This window comes from Emydura macquarii, unplaced genomic scaffold (assembly GCF_026122565.2).
Source record: "Emydura macquarii macquarii isolate MOO-44397 ecotype Brisbane River unplaced genomic scaffold, CSIRO-AGI_Emac_v2 contig_1551, whole genome shotgun sequence".
Taxonomy (NCBI): Eukaryota; Metazoa; Chordata; order Testudines; family Chelidae; genus Emydura; species Emydura macquarii.
Window position 1 is genome coordinate 15,201,834 of NW_027131688.1, and position 14,587 is coordinate 15,216,420.

General features: G+C 46.2%; 1 protein-coding gene across 1 annotated transcript in view; it reads left to right on the forward strand.

Annotated features, from left to right (window-relative positions):
- The first annotated feature begins 298 nt into the window (after nt 1–298).
- Nucleotides 299–14,587, forward strand: part of SYNE2 (spectrin repeat containing nuclear envelope protein 2) — a 275,575-nt gene continuing 261,286 nt past the window's right edge. Inside the window, exons 1-2 of the mRNA XM_067554922.1 lie at nt 299–535; nt 1,266–1,319. The gene's annotated coding sequence lies outside the window, so the exon portion shown is untranslated. The remainder of the gene's footprint in view (nt 536–1,265; nt 1,320–14,587) is intronic.

Consider the following 14,587-nt stretch of genomic DNA (forward strand, 5'->3'; position numbering starts at 1 on the left):
CCGGGCTACCGTTGCCTGCTCCAGCTACCCTAGAGAGAGTCCAGGTGTACTGACAGGGGCCTCATGTCCCCAGGGCCCCTCTTTCCCTCCTCCCGTGGCTAGCAGCCGACTCCCCACAACGCCTGGCCTGCCCCGGCCGCTGCCTGGCCGTCCGGCAGGTGCCCGGAGGAGCCTGGAGGCAGAGCAGGGCTCCGGGCCCAGCCACGTGCTGTTTGTTTGGGAGATGGGCGCTAGGCACGCTGGGCTGGGCTGGCTGGGCTGGGCTCCGACTCCACGCTCGGGGGCGCGTGCGGGGCGCCAACCCAGGGCGCTCCGACTTCCTTGCAGTTTGCACGCGGGGGCGGGGGGCCGCGAGCGGCGGCGGGAGCGGGAGAGTCCGGGATTGCACCGGCCCGGGGCGTGGTTTGCAGCCGAGGAGCGGAGCAAGGGGCAAGCACCGCGCCTCCTCTTCCCGGGGCGCGCCAGGGGCTCTCCTCCCCTCTACAGAGCGGGCGGGTGGCCCCCTGCAGACCTCCTCCCCCGCTCTACGCGGACAGTGAGTATCTCAGAGCCCCCCCCGCCCCTCCAACCGGGGGTGTCCGCGGGCAGCGGGGGCGGTGCGCAGCGCTGCGGTGCTGGGGGCTTATGCTGCCGCCCGCCGGAGCGCCTGCTGGGCGAGCGCGCGCGCAGGAAAGTTGGCGGCGCTGCGGGGACTGAGTGGCCCGGCCGGTGCGTGGGTGCCCCTGCGTGCAGGCGGGGAAGGGGCCGCCGCCGCCGCCCGGGTGGGCACCGGCACCGCCGCCCCGCAGCTCAGGGAGGCGGGCTCCGCGCTGGCGTGGATGTCAGCGAGCCCGCCGCACGCCTGGGCGGGAAGGAGCCGAGCGCTGCCGAGAAACCCTTTGTGTGTGGGACGCAAGACGCCTGGAAAGTACCAAATCCTCCTCCCAGCGCCTGCCCCTTCGCGCCGAGCCCTCCCTGCCCCGGCCCGCCGGCTCCTGGCCCCTCGCTGGCTGGGAGGCGGCAGAGCAGGCGGGCTTAGCTCTCTCCCATCCGCGCGCATTGTCTGGGCGTTGGTTCCTGTACCTGCCAGGCAGCCTTTGTTGGCTGAAGCTGCCTTTGTTCCTTAGGTGTCAGCTTCACCTTTCCTGGCCTCTGCCGCGGCTGCAGTTCGTCACCAGAGGCTTTTAGGCACAAACCTTCTGTCATTCAGCAGTTACAGGCTGTAGTTGGTATTTTTAACAAGTATCTCAAGTGGCTTCAATTTACCCTTTTTATGTTCCTGGCAGAAAAAAGCTACCAGGTGTGTCCACGGGCATCACTCTTCACACCACATTTGCAAGGTAAATCAAAGTGCAGGAACTGTGAGAAGTAGGGAAAAAAACAGCCAGACTTGAGGCACAAACACTCTAATAATAAGATAGTTCAAGAAGTGTAGACCCCCTTTTTTTTTTTTTTGGGGGGGGGGGGGGGTGAGATCTCCTTATCTGTCATTGAGCCAAACTGACGCCCTTTTGAAACTGATGTTTTCGAGCTTTGAAATATTAGTTGCTTGAGTATTAGCCTGAGTGATGTGCTTTTGCAGACCCTATAATGCTGGTGGACATATAAACTTATACATGGAAGAGGTATTCTGCAAACCATGCCAAAGGAACAGTATTTTTTCCTAACTCTTGACACTCCCTTGCTTACGTAACATACGTTATCTTTTAAGATTATTATTATTATTTAGTTGGTTACTTGGTTCCTTATTCAGATAAAATTCCACTGAAGATCCTGGGAGTCTTAACTGAGTAAGGACTACTGGAGTTAGTCATATTATTAACTTTGTTACTAGGGTGTGCTTATATAGCCATGTTGCGATGACAAAATGCTACATAGCCCACAGGGTTGCATGCTTTGTAGCTTCTGTAGGCCGAGCTTACACCTGGGGCTCCTTGCATCCCTCCATTCTATCCCACAAGCTTCTTGTGTGCCATCTTTCCCTCCCTCTGTATTTCAAGGACTCCCTGCAACTCCCCTCATGCCAGGGTCCCTGAGCTCTCCCATTCCGCCCTGCAGGATACTAGGATCCTCTCTTCCCCTCACATGCCAGGGCATTGTGTAACCCATATTTCTCCCTTCTCCCCATGTCAGGGACTCTGTGCTCTCCATTCCCCTTCCACTACACGCTAGGGGCTGTGTGCCCCCTGATATCACTCTTTCCCTTATACCAGGGCTCTGTGTTTCCTCCTTCCATATCATTGTCCTCCATTCTCCCTGCCCGCCTACCAGGGGCTCTGTGTACTCCCCATTCGCTCTTCCTCCATTCCCCGCCATAGAAGGGACTCTGTGTGCCTGTTCCTCCCTATGACACATAGCAGGGGCTCTGTGTTCCCTATGTCCCCTTCCCTCTATGCCATTGTCCCCCACCCTTCTCCTATGCTACAGGTTCTCTGTGGCCCTCTACTTCCTCCAATACCAGGGCTCCTTATAAAGCCAAACGGAAACTGCCATTGAGTTGAGTGTAAGATCTTGTTTTGCTCAGGCAGGTATTATAATTATTGGTCAAGCTTGCGAGGCTTTATACTTAACTCAGTGGCATTTTTCCGTCTGTAATGTGAAAACTTTTGAATGTCCCAACTGATGAATTCTAAAAAATTCATGGAATGTTCTAGACCTCAATAGGCAAAACTTGCTGATTTTGGTTAAAATCAGAAAACCAGAAAGAGGAAATGGGGGATGCACAGAGATCCTTGCATTTGGTTAGCAAACTCATCAGTTTCAACCACTTCCCTAATTGTCTTTAGATAAGGCCCTTCATTTTCCATGTTTAACCATCGTTTAAAAAAAATCCCAGGTTTTGAAAAAGCCAATATTGGGTTTTACTGATTTCCACCTGAATTTTGGCTTTTCCTGCACTCTGCTTCCCCTTTGCAAAGTTCCTGCCAGACTTCAATGCAGCCCTGTCCACCTCTGTGCAGTGGCAGGGGCAGGGAACTTTCTAGGTGGCTAAAAGTTAGATGTTGTAATGCTCAGCGTTGTAACACCTAAGTCCTTTTGTAGGTCTCACTCTTAGAGGAGTCTAAGCTCAGTGCCTAAATACTTTTGCAAATTGACTACAGATGTTTAAAATACAGCAAAATTGGCTCTTGTAGGTTTTAAAGTCCTTTTATGAATTCTTCCCATAATGTATTATTTGAGACTCCTGAGGCGTTTGTTTAAAAAAAAAATAGATTATGGTGTTCTTGTGCATTTTGAAAGCTATTTTAGAGGTTGAAGTTTGTTGAGCATGTTGCATTAAACATCTACTGTACTCTGCTGGAAGCATACAGGAGTGTAAAACCAAGTTGCCATAAATGATTAAGCAGCAAGACACTCAGTGATGATTTAATTTTGTGTAGTGTAGTAAAACTAGAGGCAAAGACAATGCTATTTGTCCATTATAAATAAGTTCAGCCATGAAATATAGATATTTAGTTACTCATAAAAGGAAATGCAAGAAAAAACCCTAGTAGTCAAAGCTAAGTTTGTTGGAGAAGGAGTTTATGTATAGGTGTAATGGCACATCTTCTAGATTTCAATGTGAAAGGTTCCACATCCCTACTGTAGCTGGTTGTTGATACTATGTGTGATACTCCAGCACACACTGTACTGGTGATATAAGGCCTAGCCGTGAACTTTGCAAAGAACCGGAGTTGGCCTATGGGAACAGGAAAATCTGTTTTTGTTATTTATACATGAGCTTTGTTAGACTTGTAATCTAACATATAGGTGGTAAAGTTAGACTTTTAAAGCCCTAGGAAAAACAGAGCATTATATTAAAATAAAATCATTTATCTGAACCCAGTAGCCAGGCGCTCTGGAGCAGTCTGACAACACCTGATAAATGCATGCTGGGGTGTCAGTCACATGGAGTGGGAGCTAGTGAGATATGGTGTCAAGATCTAACTAGATGGGATAAAAGATAATTTATAAAGACCCAATCCTGCAAACAGTTACTACCCAGAATAGTGTTTACTGCTGTGAGTAGCCCCACAGTATAGGGTTTATGGTAATAAATACTTTGCTCAGTAAGAGCAAGTAAGAGCTCAGTCCTGCAAGATGCTGAGCATCTCCTGCTGGGTGCCGAGTGACAATTTTCCACTGAAATCAACAAGAGTTGAGGTGGCATAACCCATTGGAAGAGATGCTGGTCCCCTTGTAGGATTGGGCTCTAAGATCTACATTGGGGCTCTGCAGAGGTTTGCCTGTGTGGAACAATTTGAAGGATCAGGCCCTGCATTAATAGAGTTGTGAATGACTCTCTCTTACCATAATTATTTAGGGCACTCAGAATATCTTACTTAAATTCCTGGATTAAAAGAAAAAACACATTTACAAGTCATCTTTAGGAGCAAGTTGTTAAAAAGTGCTATGACTTTCATACCTGGTTAAGGATTGAACATGGCAATACAAGGACAAAAGAAGGATTCCATTGTTTCCATCCCCCACCCCCCAGTAGTGTATGATCCAAAGTCCACTGAAGTCGATGGGAGTCTTTCAGTTGGTTTCAGTGGGGACTAGATCAGGCCCTTAGGGTGCTAGATATTTTTTATTTGTGAAGCAAAATGTTTAAGCATAGACACAATGAACCAATTGAAGAAGCAGCAAACATTACTAGATAATGATCTAATGGGATTAAAATGCTCTCTCTCCCTGGCAGTTGGTTTCCGTTTTGTGTTTTAAATGACAGCAACAAAAGAAAAAATAGTAATATTTTACACGCCACAGTTTTTAACCACAGACTTTATATGATTTCTTCTTAACGGTATTAGGTCAAGTTCTCTCTTGTGTTGAGAAGCCCTTGTTTTGAAGAAAAATGGGCCCTTGTTTAATCTTTGCATTGAGTTCACTGTAAGAATGATAAAACCCCTTGATCAATAATGAATTCCATAAACAGAGTTTAGCTCGGCAGTTAGCTCACTTTCAAAGTATGTTACGCTAAACAGGAACAAGGGACCTTTATTCTGGAATAAGAGTGTCTGTATGTAGAATTATTCAGGAATTGCTGTACACGTGTAGACAAGTTCTAAGTCCTTTTCCACCTTAGCCCCCCAGTCTAAATAAAGAAACAGTCAAGAAACATGGTTTGAAAGATCAGGTATGAAGAACAGTAGTCATTTTCTCAGGAAATATGGCCTTACTCTATGAGTTGTCTTATTGCATCTGTTTGTGATGGTGTTTTCTTAGCAACTGTGGCTCAGTTTTAGATCTGGATTCTTAATGATTGTTTTTGTTTAGAAAGATATAAAGTGATGACTTTTCCTCCTAATGCTGAAGATAGTGGCTGTGCCTTGTGAACAGGCTAAATCCATTTCTCTTTCTGAAGTACAGTGGATACTGGGTTTTTAAAAGTACAGCTGCAGAAGTGCCTGCTTGTATATGTGGCGTACCTGTCTGTGTATTGATTGCAATAACTGAACACATTCCCAATAATTTTGGATAACATGTATCAGATTGTAACTGAGTGTGTAATTTTTTGTTTAAAGAATGGGTGAAAGCTAGGGGGTTGCCCAACATGCCTTCCTTGCTTGCCTTCTTTACAGGCATTCATGTTGGATTCTTATGGGCAGGGATGTCATTTCAGAACAATGCCAAGTGGGGCAAAGTTGTGTCAGCATATGAACATTATATGCAAATATATTATATTCTGCAAAGTTGGGGTGGGGGGAGAGAGTGGAAGACATAATGGAGCATACAGACCTATGAAAAATCTGGATGGAGGGGGCAAACCAAGGTCTGGGGGTGTGAGGCAACTCCCCAGCTTGCCCCATAGCAAATGATGCTCCCACTTACAGGTTTTTTTTGATGTGGGGAGAAAGTGTCATCTTTAACTATGAACTTTTAGAAACATCAGAAATTCAGGTGATAATTATAAGGCCCAGTCCTGCAAACTTTTTGCTCAGATAATCAGTCCCATTAGACCAGGGGTGTGAAACTCATTTTCTATGGCTGGCCAGATTTGAATTAAATATACTTCAAGTGGGCCATACATACCATAAATCGAAATACTAGGTACTTTCGGAGCGCTGTGTCTCGTGCACACAGCGCTCCAGGCGCTGCCGCCAGAGTACACAGATCTCATGGCAGCGCGCAACGCCATGAGATCTCGCAGTGTCGCACTCTCTGGCGGCAGCATGCGACGCCGTGACATCTTGCGGTGTCGTACCCTCTGGCGGCAGCACGTGACGCCACCAGAGAGTACAATGCAGCAAGATGTTGCGACGGGCCAGACCAAAAAGGTTGGGGGGACATATCTGGCCTGTGGGCTGGATGTTTGACTCCCCTGCATTAGACAGTTTTGTTTTACTTATGTGGGTAAAAGCTGCTGAAGTTATCTGAATGTAAAACTGTTATGCAAATGAAGCTGAAGTTTCATACAGCTCTCATTTAACATTCCCTTAGCTGTGTTTCAGTCCTGATGTATGTGCCTTGGGCAAAGGACCTGAAGGCTTGTATACGCTAGGGACCAGACTATGGCAGTTAAAGTCCATCCTGCACTGGAGTTACTGTAGAGCCATGCTGTTCTAGTCGGAGCACCAGGGAATTGTATGTTAGTGAAGCACAATACCTAGCATGCAAGAGAAGCACAGCTGCTGGTTATCAGTTACCAAGGTACGGCATGTGCTCCCTGCACGGTGTGCCAGTTCAGTTCATTGTTGATGAAGCATCAGGCCATAGCTTTGCCTTCTATGAATCTTCTCCCTTCCCCTTTTGGGGTGGTTTGTACCCCACGGGATGTTACCAAGGAGTAGTACCTGTGCTTAGAAGAATGTAAGGGCTGCAGTAGTGGCCGGCCTCTGTGAGGGAGTGTATGAGGATGGAGGAATCTCATTGTCTTGGGAGTTTTGCCTGAGGATGGATTGCAGGATTGAGCCCATAGGGTGAAAAGATGCCTCTGAAGATCATCCGTTGACTCAGAAGCCACTGCCTGTGTCACATAATTGCTATGGGCCAGTAAGATTCTTGCATGGATCCTCTTGAACTGGCTCCTGGCCCAAATTATTGACAAAGTTTTATCTGAGTCATAGTTCAGCTTTCGTACTCAGAGGAGCACTGTTGACATGATTTTACAGGAAAAATGTCACAAACACCATCAAACTTTGTACCTCAGTCTAACTGTAGCTTTTGACACAGTCAACCGCCCTGCCCTCTGGAAATTGCTCACTAAATTTGGATGTCCAGACAAATTTATTAACATAATTTGGCAAGTCTATGAACGCATGGCTGGAAGAGTTAATGTTTTGATGGTGATCTTACAGACCCATTTCCAATCATGAATGGGGTGAAGCAAGGATGTGTCCTTGTTCCTAGCCTTTTTGGTCTATTTTTTGCTACAGTGGTAAAGGAAGCCCTCCATGGCTTTTCAAATGGCATCTGTCATGCTGGCTGGATTGGGGGGAGGGCATTTATTATATTATTTAACATCAATATGTCAAAATCATAGTAATTCATGCGAGGTATGCCATGACAGGTACTGTTAGAAAGGCTATAATGTGCTAAGTAAGATGATGATATTTATGTTCATGTGTTATATGTGTAATGGAAGTTATGGATATGGTTGATATAGCTGTATTTCAAATTGTGCTGTGTTTGGGTGATACCCCAGACAGGATGGCTGCAGAACAAAAGCCTGCTTAATGGCCCATTAAGAAATTCACAGGTACAAGGAGCCCAGGGGGAGAAGCCAGTGGTATACCTGATGAGTCACCAGGACTTACTCATGTGACTCTGGACTCCATTTTGGTTCCTGCAAAATTCCACAAGCAGCATGGCACAGACCAAAGGACATAAAAGACAGCTGCCTGGGATCCATTTTGTCTTTAGTCCGTCTTTCAGTCATCACCTACTTCTGGATCAACTCATCTACTGAAGCTGTGAAACAAAGGACTGAGACCCATCCAGGTACTGGATGTACACCAGAGGGATTATACAAGCCTGCAAATTTCACAGTTCTACTAGAAACCTGATATATATGGACTTTCAAATAATTTCTATGTATCTGATTGCTTTAATCCTTTAACATTTCTCTCATAGTTTGTTTCTTTCTTTTTATTATAAACCTTTAGTTTTATTTACTAAAGGATTGGCTGGCAGCGTGGTATTTTGGTAAGATCTAAACTTATATTGATCTGGTACTTTGGCTGACCCTTTGGGGTCAGGAGAAACCTTTTTGGTAAAGAGCATAGAGTTTAAATAACTGGTCTCTTTACTGGACCTACTGGCTGATTGGGAGCCGTAGACTGAAATGCAGTAAAGGGGCTGTGTATATCTTTATTTTGGCTTCTTGATAACTAGTGTGGGGAATCAGAAGCACTGTTTGTGGCTGGTTGGGAAGTCTGACTTCAGTGTCACCTACCAGTGCTGGGAGAATCTGCTCTCCTTTTACAGCCTGCCCTGACCTTGGCATTTTCAGGTGGCTACCCTAGGCACGGAAGGGTCACAGCATCTTTATAACATTTTTGCACTGGCAAACTTTTTAATCTCTCACTTGTGTGAATATCAAGGTGATTGAAGTGTTGATCAAAGAACTGCTTTACATCGATGATTGTGCCCTGGTGGTACACTCTGAAACAGCACTATAAGGTCTCACAAATCACTTTGCTGTGGCAGTTTGTAACTTTGGCTGTGCCATAAATCAAATGAAAATGGAGTCTGTGTACCAGCCAGCTCCTCAACAGCTTTGCCAAGATCCATCAGAAAGTACCATGTTCCAAGCCATCGAATAGTTTACTTATCTTGGCAGCATGTTAAACAATGAGGTGATAAGGGTCATGAAGTGGATAAGTGAATTAAGACAGCCAGCACCACATGGGGTCATCTTTATCACTGAATCTAGAAGCAACTTGGAATCTGTCTGTGGACAAAAATCATTGCTCTACAGATGTCAAACAGATGACCTGTAATCAAGGGCCCATTAAAAAGCTTGACAGTTTCCATTTGCCACACCTACAATGACTGCTGGGCATAAAATGGCAGGGCCCGGTATTCAACATGGAAGCTTCAGCAAAGGCTGGTTTAGTCAGTATCGAGGCTGGTTTGATTTGCACCCAACTGAGATGGTCTGGTCATGTAATTCATATTCTGGAGACTTGTCTATCAAAACAAATTCTATATTCTGAATTGAGTTCTGGTAACCATAAGCATGGAGGGCAGATGACACACTTTAGAGATACTCTGAAAAAGCATCTGCACAAGATGAATATCTCTGACTCAATCTTTGACAACTGGTAACTGACCACATCTCATGACACCACACCGTAAGGGTGGGTGTCCATGACTTTGAGAAGAACCACGTTGTATTGCTGGAAGCACAGTGCCAGGTATGGAACAATTCAATGGAATCAGGCTGTGTGATCAGTGTGGTAAATGTTGTTCCTCCTGAATTGGTCTATGGAGCCATGCGAAGACCCGTTAGTACAAACTGTGATTGTTGTTGATGTCTTGGAAATTGGGGTGACGACTATTATGTTATGGGCTGAATTGTGACCCAGGATATGCAACCGTGTTGGCATGTAAGGAGGACAACCTCTGAATCCCCTGCATGGGTCATCTGCATCGTGGATCTCACAGCATGAAAGGAGAACAGCTACTGTGGGGCTGCCACAGGACAGGGGGTCAAGAGTGGGTGGAGCTCTGTCTTTCCTCTTCCCCTCCCCACCGCCAGGTGCTGGCAAGCTCTGCTGAGCCCATATGGAGGGGCAAGCAAGCTGTGCTGGAAAAAAGGCAGATACAGATCACAACTTACCCCTGCAGCAAAAGGAAACCAAGGACAGAGTTCTGACTCTGTGTCATGCATTGGTCCCTGGTCTTCTCTGGGGCAGCATAATACACACTGCCACTTATTTGAGGCTTCCGATACCTCCACAGTCTATCTGTACTGGCTTGGGGCAATTTCAGCTGGTTTGTGGAGTGTGGTAGGGTAAGAGCAAAATCAGTTCTCAGAAGCACTGAAAGCATGCTGCAAAGTCTATTTAAGGAAATGCTATTTAAAAGGGAGGAAAAACCCTTGCAATTACTGTTATGGAGGTATGGGAGGGACAGATAAAAGAAGCTTTATGTGAGAAAAGGACTTTCTCCTAAAGTTCACTGGATGTCAGGACAGGGGCAGGAGGGTGACCAGTAACAAAGTGGAAAGGCCAAAAAGACCAGTGTACTTTCAGATGCGTTTAATCTTGCTGGTCTGGGCGTAACTTTACAGCAGACAGCCCAGCATGGAGTTCACTTGAAGTATGCTTTGTGAGAAAAGACACCGTGTACCTCCCAGCTTTGTGGCTCATAATAGCATGAAGTAGGTGTGAGAAGAAATTACTTCTACATGCCCAGTGCACAGAGCAGCAAGTGTATATGGTACGCCTTCAGTGACAAGACTCAGTTTTTGAAGGAGAACTTTATTTATTTTTTGGATTCTAATCTGTCTTGGGAGCTTCCTGGAGGCTGAGTCCGGAAAAGTGCTAGATCAGAGCTAGGTATTGTTGTCATTACAACTTCCCACCATGCACTGCTCAGAAGGCCCACTGCAAGTGTCCCCATCCTATTTCTAGAGGGGCAACTCCCATGTCTCTCATTACATAACGTGTGTGTGTGTGTGTGTGTGTGTGTGTGCGTGCACATATATATATAGCTATTAACAAAAATAACAAATACAAACCATTCAAATACAACAATAAAATATCCAAACAACATTATTACAATGTATAAACAATCTGAACCCGTTTCTGAAATTATCTGTTCTGGGATCCTCACATACACAGCATTGTTTCTGCTGTAGGACAGCAATCCAACCTGCGTAACACAGTCAAGCTATGACCATCTCGCTAATTATATATTGTTTATTGTATGGTGTATGGTAGTGCCTCAAAGGCTCAAACTGAGAACAGGACCTCACTGTGCAAGGCACTGTGCAAACGCATAGTGCCTGATTCAAAGCCCATTGAATTCAGTGTCTTTCCACTGACTTCAACAGGCTTTGGATTAGATCCATAGTGAGAGATCATTCGTGCCCTAAAGATCTTACATTCTAAATAACAGAGCTGAAGGATGGGGAAGGTAAACAAAGGCAAAGTGACTTTTCCAAGGTCACACAGTAGATTAGTGATAGAGCCAGAAATAGCACTCATGTCTCCTGACTCCCAAGCCAGTAAGTACCCCATCACTAGGATGCACTGCTATCTCCTATTGCCCTCATAAGTGAGACACTGTCTATCAAAATAACACTTGCTGGAGAACAGCATGTCAGTGCTTGTTTCTACCTCAGAAAAACCTCTATTTTAAATTCTCTACATTAGTGATTCATTATCATTTCCCCCTTCGCTCTCCTGTACCACCAAACACATTGCTAATACCTCAGGATCTGTTATTGAGATAAGACTGTATATTAAATGGATCCTGTTCAGTTCTAATTTCAGACAAATACCAGTGCATTCTCCCACCTCATCTGGGAGAAAGATAGAGATTTTGACAAAAGTAAATAGAAAGTAAAAAGTAGAAGGAAAATACTGTCTGAGCCAAGCTTTGATTCTGAAGTTTCTTTGTGCTCCAGGGTCAGTGGTTATATGTCAAGAGGCAAAATGAATGATAAGTTGAAGTCTAGTCCTTAAATGAATGGATTAAATAAAAATGAATGAACTATTAAATAAAGAACTGGAAGAAAACCACTCTACAAAGCTAAGCACAAAAACTAGAAAGGATCAATCCTAGTCACTTTAATCAACCCCTTCAGACACAGCTAACAGTGCCAAAGAAGTCAGCAAACTGGTAGGTTTTGGGATGTCTGTTTGGTTTTTTAAAAAAAGAAATGTATGGTAGGCCACTTGTACCATTTGCTGCACAAATATGGTGAAATACACCAGTTATAGGGGGAACTCTTGTTTCCTGTAGGAAACGACAATGGGAATAAATAGCCTCTGTGGTCAAGATCCTGTGGCTAACCGTGGGAAGAAGCAGCACATCTGGCTCTCTCTTGGAGTTGTGGGAAATCTGAATTTTCTTGCCAGTGCACACACTGAATAGCCCTTCTCAGTTGGAGAAACCAGACACTTCTACAGCACGGATGTTTGCTGTGAGTGCTGGTCAATGGAGAGGGCTGTTTCTTGAGGAACAGTTACATCTAAATTACAATTACATCAGTGGCCTGTGCTGACTTTGAATGTCTTCACAGAACTCACCTGTGGTCTGATGCTACCATTTCATATAGTTGTCAAAATTCACATTTAAAATGTATGGCCATTGGCTGACTCCCGACTCCCACACTGTCATCACTTTGTTCCTCTTTGCAAATATGTCTCAATAATGCTAATCCATGGGTCTATTCAGTGGAATAGCAATGCATGATTTCAAAGACGTTTGGAGGCATATCCTATTCCTGTTACTAAGGATTTGTGAGACAGTGGTCATATGGCAGATTATTGCACTGTCATGGTAGGTTGCTACCAGAGCTTTATTTAGCCCAGCTCCCCCAAAGTTATGGCATTGGAAAACATGCAGAAATGTACATTATAATTTTGAAAATTCCCACAACGGAGTCGGCCTACAGTACCAATATTAGTCATGGTTCACCCAGCCTTCTGAGTCTTGGAATCATTCATTCAAACAATATTAGTAAAGGATGGATCAGTAGCTCTTTTTCTACAACACGCTTTTTGCACTGCTTGACTGAGCTTGTTGATGAATAAATTCATGCTTTATAACATTGCCACTTAAAAGTTTGTTTTGGTGAGATTGACGCATAAGATCTGTAGACCTTTGTCCTGATTTGGCAACATCAGAAGAAAGCCTGACCTGGCATGAGGAATAAAACAACTTGCAGTGAGGAAAGATGGTCTTGTGGTTAAGGCACTGATGTGAAACCTAGAAGATGCGGGTTCAGTTTTAGGCTCAGCCACAGACTTCCTGTGTGATCTTGAACAAGTCACTTAATCACCCCATGCTTCAGTGTTCCATCTGTAAAATAGGAACAATAATTGTCTTGTTTATATAGATTTTACTCCCTTCAAGATAGGACTGTCCCTTAGGCTTGGTCTACACTACAGGTTGACGCAGGACGGCTTATGTTGACCTAATTACGTCAGTGTACACACTACAGGCTTGCTCCTGCTGATGTAAGTGACGTAGTACATCCTGTGGCGTACCGTGGCTCTCTGGCACCCAGAGGCCAATACATGTATTTACCCCCCTCCCTCCCTGGAGGGTGGCAGCAGTGGCAGCATCCCCGGGGGGTGGGGGGGTCTGCGGGTCCGTTTCCGGCTTCCCCCCCACTGGAGGGTGGTGGAGGAAGTGGTGTATTGAAGGGGCCATGCACCCAGATGCCGGCTGGGCCCTCCTCCTCAGAGCCACCACCCCCTGATATCCCCTGCAGCCGTGCTGACCTGGCCCATGGCTCCCTTGTTGTGCCCAGCGCGGGGGCGGAGAGGACAGGAAGCGAAGAGACTGGTCACAAACTCTGCTGGTCAGCGTTTTTGGCACACCTGGCTGGTGCGGCTGCCGGGGATGTGACCGAGGGGGCGGTTCCTCTGAGGAGGGCCCGGCTGGCGCCTCTCACCCAGGTAGGCGCCTGGGGGCATAGCGCCCTTCTGCCCCCTCCCCCTCTCGGTATGCCACTGAATACACCAACATAACTCCAACTCCATGAGAGGTGTAGGGCTTATGTCGGTGTAGTTAGTGCGACGCAGTGCCTGTGTAGACACTGGGGGTTACTTATATTGGCTGTTGATTGTCATGACATTGACAAGAAAGCTGGGCTGTCACCTTGGGGCAGGTGGGGGGGCTCCAGCTAGAGCCTGGCTGCCTTCTGATCTCCCTGCTCCCATCTGGGCTGCACCTGCCCTGCTTGGAGCCGGGCTTCTATCTCCCATAGCCCAGCTGCTGCCCAGGCTCCCGGCTCCCAGCTATAAGCTGGGTGGGGAGCCCAGGGGCTGTATCCTCCCTGCTGGGAGCCTGGAGAGGTAGCTGGGCTCCCAACACTGGGGAGTAGGAAGCTGAGAGCCCAGGTGGCAACTGGGCTTCCAGTGGTGGGGAGCCTGTGGCCAGTCCGGCTCCCAGTGGGGGGCTGCACGCGGAGCTGAGAGCCCGGGCTGTCAGCACCCCACACTGCCCATTTGAAGGCGGTGGAAGCGCTTCTGGTGAGGACGTGCACCACCAACAGAAGGAGGGTGGTGTGGACATGAATCACTGCAGTAATTATTGCGTTGGTTGTAAGTCAACCTAACATAGGTTGATTTGAGTTTCTAGTGTAGACGTGTTCTAAGTCTTTGTGTGTATGTTGCTTAGCTCAGTGGGGCCATGATCTCTGTTGGGGTGTCCATACCATTCTATAATACTAATTATAGGTATAGCTGGTAGCATTACCTGTACTTAAGGTTGCCCTGTTTTTAGTTGCTTACAACTTTGCTACACTGAAATTCTTGGGCAGAAATTTTCCATGCTTGGTGACTGATTCAGGCTGATGTTTTTCTGGACTGTTTCAGCAAAAAAGGTACAGTCATCTTGCAGAATGAGATTAGGGGAAAATATCTTGTTTTGTCTCTGTTAAAAAAGTTCTGATAACTGTTTCATTGAGCAGCTCTTGCATCTCTGTGATTTAGAGAAGGGA